Source organism: Aythya ferina, assembly GCF_964211825.1.
Source record: "Aythya ferina genome assembly, chromosome: 7".
Taxonomy (NCBI): domain Eukaryota; kingdom Metazoa; phylum Chordata; class Aves; order Anseriformes; family Anatidae; genus Aythya; species Aythya ferina.
The window spans coordinates 10,347,214-10,360,896 of NC_140302.1; the positions used below are offsets into that span (position 1 = coordinate 10,347,214).

Sequence of the window (13,683 nt, forward strand, 5' to 3'; positions counted from 1 at the left end):
GCCACATTTCAGGGAAACGAGGATGGGATGTAGATCTAGCTCAAACAGCTGCCCAACATTACCTTTGGCTTCTTTAGAGCCTGAACAAATCCTGTCACCCTGCAGCGTCTGCTTTTCCTTGTCTATTTAACTGAGGTAACCAGCGTGCCCTCCTCCCAGCCTTCTCCTGTGCTGTGTGAGTAGTCTTCGGGCCAGAAAGAGTCACTAGTGATGGACCAGCACAGCAGCAACCTAATCTCCTCTGTAGCTTCCAGACCCTGCTGCAGGAATCATTAAGTGTTGGCACAAATCCTCTCAGCTGTGGAGCAGCTCCCAGACATCCCCGCTCTGCTGGTCAAGAACCATTTGTCTTCTCTCCCCCTCACACTCTCTGCTGAACATGCTGCCTTTGTTGTCGGCTGCACAAAACACAGCACAACTGCACAGCTGAGGAATACCACATATTAAATTCACGTGGATTAAATAATAGGTGGATCCCATAGGGCCATTTAAGAAGCTACAAGAAGTGTTCTCCAAACTAAGAACTGCATGGTAAGAGAACTCAGAGACATTTTTATATATCGAGTGTAATTAAAGCATGGAATGGACGACCACACACTGCCATTTGAGTCCTGAGTATCTCCTTCACACCAAAACTGACACTTAGCTGTACAGATAATTAAAAGATAGAGAAACTGTAGTTAAAACAGCTCTCTGCATCCGAGAAAGAAGAGAGCTATGTACAACCCCTATCTCAGCTTTCAGCTGGCTCACTGCATTACTTTTTTTTTTCCCTCCTCAAACAGCTAACTCCCAGCAACTGCATAGCTGCAGATAGTGCATATATGTGATTTCAAAATATCTATTTTCTAAGCACTGTTTTTAGAAAGCACTTTTAAGGAAAAGGAAGTCTTCCAGTACAAGGAGCTATCAAAGTACAACAGTTGACAGAAGCCAGTGGTTTGTCCTCTAAGGAGGAGGAAGATGGGGAATATTTAATGTCCTTAGACACTGAAGCCATGATGTTCAGCTGTGTATTAGGAAAAAAATGCTATAATGGTAGAGGGTTGTTTGTTTACAAAATAAAACTGCAGGAGATTAAGGGTAATTTGTTATCCCTGTAAATGCTTTAGTCTGGGACACCTCAAGTTTGCTGGCATGATGTCAGATAACATTTCTTTGCTTGAGATTTTGAGAAACACAAATTTGGTGTGGATATAATATAATCTCGTGCTTTGTCTTGTGATCTGGTTGAATATAATTAATTAGACTTGGATATCAGTGATATGCTCTATATTTATTCCTATTGCAAAGGTAACTCATTTCATATGCAGACTATAAAACGTGCGAAGCTAAACATTTGGGTGCACTCATTAGCTTCTGGCTTTAATAATCTGCTATTGCCCTGCTTCAGATAAGATTGCTCAGCAGTACTTAGAAACTAAGTGGGATGAAGGGGGCACAAATTGCCTCCATTTGCTCAGCAGATATTTTCCTTAACCCAGGAAATGCCCTCTGTGAGTACTTCTCTCTGGAGCTAGGCCCTTATCTCTGCAGTGCTCTCATGTCAGCATGGGATAGTGTTTGTGCAAGGGGCATGCCAGGCTGGGGCAGCAGAGCTCTCCCTGTGATAATCTCCCCATAGTAGAAGGCCAGTCAGTAATACAGAGCCAGCATTTGAACATGGAGCCAGGTGGGTCCTTAGCCTTTATGCCCCTTCATTGAATAAATACAGCCGTTATTTTTGCTCATGGTTGCACTGTAGCTTGTTCAGATCATCCACTATCTACCAAAATATAAATAATCACAAGCTCATATAAATGCACGTGTGTCCTGGTTTCAGTTAGAACAGAATTAATTTTCTTCCTAGTAGCTGGTGGAATGCTGTGTTTTGGCTTAGGATGAGAAGAGTGCTGATAACACCCCAATGTTTTAATTGTTGCAGAGCAGTGCTTATACCAAGCCAAGGACATCTCAGCCTTTCGCTCTGTCCTGCCAACAGGCAGGCTGGGGGTGCAGTAAGAGCTGGGAGGGGACAGACCCAGGACAGGTGACCCAAACTAGCCAAAGGGGTATTCCATACCATCTGACGTCATGCTAAACAATATATAGGGGTGGCTAGCCGGGGGGAGGGGGCCGGACTGCTCGGGGTTAGGCTGGGCATCGGTCAGCGGGTGGTGAGCAATTGCATTGTGCATCACTTGTTTGTACATATTATTATTACTTTCCTATTATCACCATTGTAACATTATTGTTATTATTGTTATTATTATTTTGTTATTATTATTTTCCTGTCTTATTAAACTGTCTTTATCTCAACTCACGGGCTTCACTTTCCATTTCTCTCCCCCATCCCAGAGAGGGAGGGGGGAGGGTGAGCGAACAGCTGCGTGGTGTTTAGCTGCCAGCCGGGTTAAACCACGACAGTCTTTTTGGCACCCAACGTGGGGCCCGAAAGGTTGAGATAACGGCAGATCTGACCACAGTGTGTTAAACTAAAATTGGTGTAAGTATTAGACCTCCTTAATAGTCACTTGTCATAATGCTGATTGCTTTAATCTCAACTCTGCTGCGCCTGTTTTCCAAATTGAGTATTATAGTACATTATTTTCCGTACTTGCTCTCTGTCATGTTGTTTATCCTATCCGGGCCCTGGTTTCAGATCATTATGTTACTGAGTGTTGTAGCAATGGCTTATGAGATGATGAGATATCTGGTCATGACTCTAACTTGGTATTTGTACTCAGTAACATCGTCGACTCTGTATTTTGGAAACTGTATCTTGGAAACTATTAGCAATTATACCTATTGTTTTTTTTCCATTAGGGAGTCAATCTGTGGAGGGGAAAGGGGAAGATATTTTTTCTTACTTGATTACTCTCCCTTTCTCCTTCACCACTCCTGTATCCTCCTGGATCACTATGCCTTCCTCCTTCACCACCCTCTTACCCTCCGAGCTTGCTACAATAGCTCTCCAAGATATTGAATATACTTGGAATCGGCTGCCCCAGGGGTGGAAACACAGCCCTACCATTTGCCATGGGCTGATCCAGTCTGCGCTAGAGCAGGGGGAAGCTCCTGAACACCTGCAGTACATCGATGACATTATTGTGTGGGGTGACACAGCAGAGGAAGTTTTTGAGAAAGGGAAGAAAATAGTCCAAATCCTTCTGAAAGCCGGTTTTGCCATAAAACAAAATAAAGTCAAAGGACCTGCACGAGAGATCCAGTTTTTAGGAATAAAATGGCAAGATGGACGTCGTCAAATCCCAATGGATGTGATCAACAAAATAACAGCTATGTCTCCACCAACTAACAAAAAAGAAACACAGACTTTCCTAGGTGTTGTGGGGTTTTGGAGAATGCACATCCCAAATTACAGTCTGATTGTAAACCCGCTCTACCAAGTAACCCGTAAGAAGAATGAGTTTGAATGGGGCCCTGAACAACAACAAGCCTTTGAACAAATCAAGCAGGAAATAGTCCATGCAGTAGCCCTTGGGCCAGTTCGAACAGGACCAGATGTAAAGAATGTGCTCTATACTGCAGCCGGGGAGAACGGCCCCACCTGGAGCCTCTGGCAGAAAGAACCTGGGGAAACTCGAGGTCGGCCCCTGGGGTTTTGGAGTCGGGGATACAGAGGATCTGAGGCCTGCTATACTCCAACTGAAAAGGAGATATTGGCAGCATATGAAGGAGTTCGAGCTGCTTCGGAGGTGGTCGGTACTGAAGCGCAGCTCCTCCTAGCACCCCGATTGCCAGTACTAGGCTGGATGTTCAAGGGAAGGGTCTCTTCTATGCATCATGCAACTGATGCTACATGGAGCAAGTGGGTTGCACTGATTACTCAGTGGGCTCGAATAGGAAACCCCAGTCGCCCAGGAATATTGGAAGTGATTATGGACTGGCCAGAAGGCAAATACTTTGGGATATCATCCGAGGAGGAGGTGGGTCGTGCTGAAGAAGCCCCACTGTACAACCAGTTACCAGAGAATGAAAAGAAATATGCCCTGTTCACTGATGGGTCCTGTCGTATTGTGGGGAAGCATCAGAGATGGAAGGCTGCTGTATGGAGCCCTACACGACGAGTTGCAGAAGCTGCTGAGGGAGAAGGTGAATCGAGTCAGTTTGCAGAAGTGAAAGCTATTCAGCTGGCTTTAGACATTGCTGAACGAGAAAAATGGCCAGTTCTCTATCTCTACACCGATTCATGGATGGTAGCAAATGCCCTGTGGGGATGGTTACAGCAATGGAAGCAAAACAACTGGCAGCGTAGGGGCCAACCCATCTGGGCTGCTGCTTTGTGGCAAGACATTGCTGCTCGGGTAGAGAACCTGGCTGTGAAAGTACGTCACGTAGATGCTCATGTGCCCAAGAATCGGGCTACTGAAGAACATCAAAACAACCAGCAGGTGGATCAGGCTGCTAAGATTGAAGTAGCTCAGGTGGACCTGGATTGGTAGCATAAAGGTGAATTATTTATAGCCCGATGGGCCCATGACACCTCAGGCCATCAAGGTAGAGATGCAACATACAGATGGGCTCGTGATCGAGGGGTGGACCTGACCATGGACGCTATAGCACAGGTTATTCATGACTGTGAAACATGTGCTGCAATCAAGCAAGCCAAACGGTCAAAGCCTCTTTGGTATGGAGGACGATGGCTGAAATATAAATATGGAGAGTCCTGGCAGATTGATTATATCACACTCCCTCAAACTCGCAATGGCAAGCGCCACGTACTTACAATAGTGGAAGCAACCACCAGATGGCTGGAAACATATCCTGTGCCTCATGCCACCGCCCAGAACACTATCCTGGGCCTTGAAAAGCAAGTACTATGGCGACATGGTACCCCAGAAAGAATAGAGTCAGACAATGGAACTCATTTCCGAAACAACCTTATAGACACTTGGGCCAAAGAACATGGTATTGAGTGGGTGTATCACATCCCCTATCATGCACCAGCCTCCGGGAAAGTTGAACGATACAATGGACTGTTAAAGACTACATTGAAAGCAATGGACGCTGGAACATTCAAAAATTGGGATACGCATTTGGCAAAGGCCACCTGGTTAGTCAATACTAGGGGATCTGCCAACCGAGCTGGACCTGCCCAATCAAACCTGTTACATACTGTAGATGGGGATAAAGTTCCTGTAGTGCATGTAAGAAATATGCTGGGTAAAACAGTCTGGGCTACTCCTGCCTCAGGAAAAGGCAAACCTATTCGTGGAATTGTTTTCGCTCAGGGACCTGGATACACTTGGTGGGTGATGCAAAAGAACAGAGAGGTCCGGTGTGTACCTCAAGGAGATTTAATACTGGGTGAGAATAGCCCATGAACTGAATTGTACCATGTTAATTACTATATAATACTGTATGTTATCACTACTATGACTACTGTAGGTGACTAATTAGAATGTATGGAAAAGAGTGTAACCTGAGTATGACATAAATGGTATGGAATAAGGGGTGGATAGATGTCCTGGTTTCAGTTAGAACAGAATTAATTTTCTTCCTAGTAGCTGGTGGAATGCTGTGTTTTGGCTTAGGATGAGAAGAGTGCTGATAACACCCCAATGTTTTAATTGTTGCAGAGCAGTGCTTATACCAAGCCAAGGACATCTCAGCCTTTTGCTCTGTCCTGCCAACAGGCAGGCTGGGGGTGCAGTAAGAGCTGAGAGGGGACAGACCCAGGACAGGTGACCCAAACTAGCCAAAGGGGTATTCCATACCATCTGACGTCATGCTAAACAATATATAGGAGTGGCTAGCCGGGGGGAGGGGGCCGGACTGCTCGGGGTTAGGCTGGGCATCGGTCAGCGGGTGGTGAGCAATTGCATTGTGCATCACTTGTTTGTACATATTATTATTACTTTCCTATTATCACCACTGTAACATTATTGTTATTATTGTTATTATTATTTTGTTATTATTATTTTCCTGTCTTATTAAACTGTCTTTATCTCAACTCATGGGCTTCACTTTCCATTTCTCTCCCCCGTCCCAGAGAGGGAGGGGGGAGGGTGAGCGAACGGCTGCGTGGTATTTAGCTGCCAGCCGGGTTAAACCACGACAACGTGGTAAATTAAATAGCCAGTCAACAGCAGAGAACAACATACAAAGTAACGAAACCTGAATACACATCCAAAATTATTTCCAAAAAAGCATTTAAACATGGTTACCTGAAAAACTAAGTAAGGAAACACGATCATTAGGAAGTAAACCGATATAGTCCATTCTTCAAAACTGATTAATCTGAGTTAATTTTGGCCACGCACTGAATATTGCATGCCCTCCATTTCTTTTCACATTCTGGAAACATCAGGAAAGTACCTGCTATTTGAGATTTTTGTACCTTTACTTCCAAGACAAAGCTTAGCATCTGCAATGTGCACTTGCTACACATTTCCTAACAGAAACGTCGCCCTTTGCACTAGCAGCTTATTTGTTTTCTTTACAATTTAAACATCACTTGACTCTATTGTCCAGCATTTCACAGGGGACTGCATTAGGCCAGCACGCTTTATCTCAAAGAATTTCATGCTACTCTGGCATATTTCTGGTTGAAGGTGTTAGATATCCATTTAATAAATATTTTAGGAACCCTGGAAGGGTACCACTGCTATTTTAGAGCCTGGTAATTTCCTTTCTTAACATACTGTTAGGAAACCACAACATCCATTCCTTTCAGCCAGCCTTCTCCAGGCACAGAACAACCCCAATGGCACTGAATTTCAATTTCAGCGGAGATGGGAAGTGTACCTGAGAGACTAAAAAGTGCTGAGGGCAGCAGAGCAAATTTATCATCAAAAGCACTTTTAGCATGTGATTCCAGGCAAACCTTGTGTTAGCCACATGGCTGCTGGAGCAATGCAGTTTGCTTTATTAATAGCATGCAGTCAAGAATCAGCATGTCAGCATTTTTCTGTTTCTTTTCCACTCCCGAGCCTTCAGGGGAGCCTTTACATCCATCTGCAAGTGGGGTTTTCTTGGTGATGAAACCTGAGCAGTAAATTGTATCACTTTACAATAGTAAAGTATAGCTTAAACAAAGAAACAGAAGACACCCTTACTCTGACTTAGAATCCCAGTATGTCAAGTTGGCCAAAAATTTTGGACAACATAAGTAACCAGTGGCTAGAAACAGACATCCACAAGTGTCCACAAGCCTTTCAAGGCCATGCCTATGCCCCAAGCTTGCTCGCTCACAGACCACACCAGCAAATGCGTTTTGTAGCCCCTGAATATGTTATTTACAAGATGAGCTTGCCAAACTTTTAGTTATTTCTGTAACTAATTATTTTCTGTGGTCTCCAAATAGAGACACTTTGTCATTGCTGCACATTGTAAAGTTTATCATCGACTTAATCAAGTTAAACACTAGACCAAGCTTGCACCTACTTTGCTGTCTACGACACGTGGAAAATCTTAGGTAAATTTAATCTGTTGCATATGGTTCAATAAAACAAGCTTAATACTCTAATTAGTACTGTGAAACCTACTAGTGTTTATGGTGAGATTGGCTGCTCACACAAATTACTGATTTCACTCTGTGAAAACTAGCAGTAGTCTCCACAAGAAGTGCCTTTTCTACAGCTGAACACATCACCACACGAAGCCTCCCAAATACGACTTCATTCCTTTAGAGTTGCTGGCAGCAAAAAATTCCCCATGCCCTGCACAGCTGCCTCTGAGCATTTCATGATCTGTGATGTTGCTGCCTCAAAATTCAACACAATTTTCATACAAAATGTAATCAAGCAATTTCTTGTGGGGAAAACAAAAACAAAAACAAAAAAACGAACAAAAAACAAACCAACATAATACACTGGTGAAATAAGACCTCCTCTGTCGCTTGCATCAAGAGAGGAATTTTCCCCTCTGAGGGATGTACACACAACTTTTATTTCTCTCCATGGAAGATGTATACTTTGGCAATAAATCCAGTGTTTGAACTCGGTCTATATATTGTCCCACTGATGTTTCGCAGGTCAGTATAACAAACAAAGTATGGATGTTTTTATCCTAGAGAAAACACGTCATAGCTGAAAAGGAGGCCCTGAGAACTGGGAGCTCAAAGTGACCCAGTGATTTAGATTTGGAACTGGAACTGCTAGCTGTGCAGAACTGACACAGGATTAAAAGCAGATCTATTTTTCATCTGAAGAAAACACCTTTGTATTTGGGAGAAGGGCCACCGTTCAAGAATATTGACTTGAACTATCCTTTCACCTCTTATTCTCTTTCCTCCCCATAAGCTAGTCTCTTTTGCAGTGAGGCTGCTCTTACTACAGCATAAAACCAGAATTTTATGCAACAAATAGAAGCTGAATGCAAACTACCAGCTATTCGTTATATACAACAGAGAAGAATCGTGCTGTTTGACTTCAGCATATCCAAAGATAACAAACAGCCAAAGCTGAACTAAAGTTTCATGACTGATTGAGCTCTGAAGTCGCCCATACAAAGTGTGCAGCTACTGCTTACAAAGTGGTGGAGCTTCAGGTACAGTGAATGGTGCCCAGACAGACAGAATAGCTTTACACAACAAAAGCAACCTACACAATGAGGAATTTCAACCTTTCACAAAGCACGGCTAAGCACCACTAACTTGGACCTTGGATTGGATCACACCCAATTGTGCCATGCTTTAAGTACTCCAAAAAGGAGAACCTTGTACAAAGTACTTTCTGATCCATTAGGAAATCAAACTCATGCAAAAAGCCTCTCTGTTCAGGGTACACACCGAATACATGCTCCTTTGTTTCCAGAGAACACCGTGTTACTATATATATTTTTTGTTTTTGTTTGTTTGTTTTGTTTAGAGATTAAGTCACTGGACAGCCACGGTGTACAAAAAAGGGTCTATTGCCCCAAAGGTCTTGACAGACTGGAAAAAGGCATCGCAAAGCAGGATTTTCATCACCAATTGGTCAACACATTAGGCATCTGTTTCTCGAGGAATATGCAAAATGGAAATCTCACTGTGCTGTTCTGTAGGGCTCCCAAGGCCATATTCCTACCAAACCAGTTACAGAATGCATATGCCTTCGGTGTATCAGCATCACACAAATCCTACAGCACACTGAGATGTTCTTCTTCCCCCTCCCCCAAACAAGGCAAGGACATTAGAAAGTAAAGCTTTCAAACTAAGCTTATTTGTCAATAAAATTAAGAGGATAATTAGATAAGCATAATATTTTATTAATGAAAACAACTGTTAAAAAGCAGAAGACAGTCATAGATGCTACATATGGTCTCCTTTCATAAATCTCTCCCACACTGGAGAGAGACTGTAATCCAGAGTGCTAAAATACTTGAGCAAAATGACACTTTTCTGTGCAACTCCACAAGAACAAGCATTAATCTAATTCATGACATGTCCTACTCTGGTCATGTACATGATAGCATTTGTAAGCCACACAAATCTTGAGAGCGCTCAGCTGCACACCACGTTAAACTCTGGAAATGTTAGTTCAAATCCTAATTTCAACAAAACTTGACTTATCAGCATTTGCCAGATCCCTACCCCAGACTGGCACAATGAACTGTTATAAGCTTGGTTTAAGAAATGCAAGGATGCTACAGACCTGGGCAGAGGCATGTGCAAATACTGAGGACTAAATTCAATACACTGTGTTACTAGCCAAGACCTGTTTTTCACAGCTGTGGCCATTTCTGCATTGAAAGAGATCAATAAACATGTCGATCAACAGATGCAGACCAAGCAGTGAAAAGAAAGACGCAGTCACTGAAAAACTGATTTGGTTTTGTTTACGTACAGTATTGGGTTAAACTATACCCTCCTAAGGAATTCAGTCACTTTAGTCCACCAACTTGTGTACATTCCCTGAAATTTTCAGTCCACATGCAGTGTTGGAAAACACTTCCATAGAAATAAAGAAACAGGAGACTGGAGTTACAGACTGAGCCACTCTTCTCAGTGCCTGATTGAGAAGCATGAATTAAGAAGATTCATTATGTCCTAATTATTCAGTCCCATTGACATATTACCTGTCTCCCTAATCCTAATGAGGACTAATGAGGCAAAATATTTGGCTTTCATGTTTACTTTTCTGTTTATGGAAGCTGTCCTTCATTCTTGTTTTTCTGTGAGATGCTGATGTTTCTGACAATAATGACTGTAAATCTGTGCAGGTCAGAACAGTGTAGTGTTCAGACCTGTATCTCATACACAACATTTAATCAGCATCTTCTTGCCTTTTGTCAGTGCCTGAATTAGTGCTCCCTCCCCAGTATCTCAGCATACTGTATTTCACAGCCGTCCTAGACCAGCTTGACAAAGATGGACATCCTCATTTATACACAGGCAGGGAAAATTATAAATGAATTGCTCCATCTGCATAGGATGCCAGGACATCTACCAAAGTGAATTTTCCTCTGACTTCAGTAACTTGTTAGGCACTGATCAAAACCCAGGTGTCACCTAGTGACATTGCTTTCAAAAGACAATTCCACTTAAAAACTGAAGACACAACAACACGGGCCCAAGTTTTTAGTAAGTGTGTCACAACCCTCCCTCCTCCCTTAAAATAGGTCATTTAAAACTGAAACTAACTCAAGCCTTAGATTTTCAATAATGCCTAATCACTACATTTCTGGCTTAAGAGACTCTCCATAGGGAAAAAAACACACACACACACAAACCAACAAAACAAAACAGAACAACAACAACAAAAAAAACACCAAACACACACCACACAAACCTTTGATTGTCAGTCCTACAACCTACCAATTACCTTTTCTAGTAAGACTACTAAGAAGGTTATACCAGACTTTGCATTAGGTGTACACAATCACATTGATGTGGAGAGCATGCAGAGTAGAAAGCTATCTTGTGGTTGGCTTTATCTTCCATCATGTAGAATATGTTCTTCTACGTAGAAGTTTGCCCACAAGCAACAGCACTGTTTTCAAATCTTCATTCAAACACTAAGATTCAGACAATCAGTGGTTTAACAAGTCCCCCATAGAGCCATACACAGTTTTATTCTGGTATAGATGTAGACTCTGTTTCAGCCTTATACATCCATGAACACAAAGAAGATGCATGAATTTGCATCAGCCACAAGATCTGTCTGGAGAACAGCTTCCAGAATGGAAATGGAAGCACCACCTCATGGGATAAATCCACTGTACAAAATTTTACAAACGTTTTTCATGAAATGGAAATTGTGTCAAAACATAACAAAATAATCTGAACAATTGTATGCTACTTCTTTTCATAGACACACAAGCAAGGTGCATCAGCCATCGTGCCAACTCCACTTATACTTAAAGGTTTGGTAAAGTCAACTAGTAATTCCTTATCCTTCCAAAAAGAGGTGGCCAAAAAGACATGGTGATTCTCACAAAGTATGAGAGATGCAGATATTTTGAACTAGCAATGGGCAAATTTCACAAAGCTGTTTAAGTAATCTACCAAGCTGCTAGAGGAGAAAGACCTTAGCTCTCATCTCTTTCCTTTGAAGCTCAACAAATATTAAGACCAAATATAGTTAAAAACCTGTCTGTACATCAGAGAGTTTCTCAATTATGAGCTGCTGATTTATTTGAGTCACTTCATCAATCTCAATTATCAATTCTCACTCGCAGCTGCTAGCATACCTCTAAAAGATTTAATAGTGACAAATGATAGAACTGGTATGATACCGTATTCTTTGTTGTACTGAAAGGGAATAGAAATTAATATTTAAGGGAATTAGATTATAGCTCCACAAACAACGAAAGGCTCATCATTACAGCGGCTCTTACAGACATTTTCTGATAGGGTTCCTTTTCTAACCTACGCATTGTTATGACTGTACAGTGTGCTCCTATGGCAGGTACACCAAATCACCCAGAGTTGAAACAAATGTTAATTACATTTGTTTATGAAAATTTACTGAAACAAAGTTAAAAAAAAATAAAAACAAAACACCCAGAGCTACTCAAAAGACAGCAATCGACCTGTTTAGTCTGCTACTTTGTCTCCACCAGGCTGGCATCTGAACTGCCTCTAGAAAACCTGAGGTAGGCAATTGCAGATTAAGTAATGAAAAGTTTTTTCCCCATGTCTTTGCCAAAGATTGTTCTGTCTGATAAGGCACAAGAAAAATCTACCTGCCTTTCAAATTTCTACAGCTTCATTAAACAACTGCACTGTCTGAGGAGAGCTGCGAAGGACACAACCTAGATCGTATTGTTAGATCCCGAAGTCTTTGGAGAAACTGACTGCCATTTTATTCCAATTCCTTTCAGATGTCATTTTATAAGACTATAATGAATGCACACACAGGGATGAAGTACTTTGAAGAGCTCAGACACAAGCCTGACCCCAAGGAAAAACAATTATCTGAATCATGGCCTAAATACTAACAAACACGAAGTTCAACACACCAATTTTTGCTCTTATTTATGCAATCAGGTAGAAAATTATCTTTTGTGAGACTGCAGAGTTTTCCCCTAGGTGCTCTTTCAGCATTTTTTTTCTCTCCTTGAAAAAGCTCATAGAAAACGTCTAACACAAAATTACCAAGATTCTGATTATGAAAAGATGGTGTGTGGGAGAAAAGCACACTGTTTTTAAATAGAGCTCAGTTTGCTTGTTCTGTGCCTAGAGGGGAATAAAAATGAAAGCAAGTAAACAAACAAAAATTAAAAGATTTCTTTTTCATTAGTTCCCTCTAGTCACGCTGACGAGATGAGTCCAGCCAGGCTTTCCCCATCCACCTTTTCTCATCCATGTTTCTTGTGGGAATACTGATCAAGCAGGAGAGGCTTTGAACTTATGCATGTACCTCTTTCATCTAAATCTTCCACTGTGGTTTTAAAGAATACAAAACACACATAATATCGAACAAAACAAAAGGCTTTTGCAACAACTCTACTTTTCTTTTACCCCCCAGTGGAAGTAGAAACACAATTCTTTCTCCACTTAAGTTTAAAAAAAAAATAAATCTGTACCTGAAACATCTTTTCACTGACTCTCAAGAAGAAAGAATTTAAACTGATCTAAGAAATTACAAGGAGCATCAAGATGTGAAGAAATTAGAAATAGAAGCAATAAGACTTCCTACAGAGAGTACTCCTGATTTAAGAATGAAAAAAACATGCAAGATAAAATCAAAAGGAATCATCTAATGTCATAAATGGGGGGAACCACTAACTAAGCTTAGAAGGCTGCACCTAACATCTGCGTGCTGTGCAGGCTCTTGTGCAAATGGCAGTGAGACTGCTCTGTGTGGCAGGTTATACCCAGAATAACAAAGTTGTTAGTACTTGTAGTACTTACATCCAGGAAATTTAGAAGTGGGCTCTTCTGTACAAAAACTTGTAGATGAAGGAGATTTTCCTGTCCCTCTAAATATGCAGGCCATACTGATACAGGCCATCCAGAACTATACAACTGCAGCACTGATGAGAAGGTAGCCTCAGAAACACAACATAACTCAAACAAGTTAATCTGATAACTGCAACTTGCATGGGTTACCATGCAGATTCATAACTAAACCTTCACTTTGTTCCATAACAAACACAGACTGATGTCAGAGGCCATCAAACTGCTGTCTCTCTAGAGTACCTTAAGGGTCATGAGAAAAACACGTAGGAATACAGATACTATATGTCTATCAGACACCTGAAATTAACATTCTTTTAGTTTTCTTGTGATTAAGAAGCCTTAAATGTTTATTTCTT

General features: G+C 41.6%; 1 long non-coding RNA gene across 13 annotated transcripts in view; it reads right to left on the reverse strand.

Annotated features, from left to right (window-relative positions):
* The window catches only part of LOC311439549, a 235,701-nt gene that overhangs the window by 53,524 nt on the left and 168,494 nt on the right, over positions 1-13,683 (reverse strand). The gene's annotated exons all lie outside the window — the stretch shown is intronic.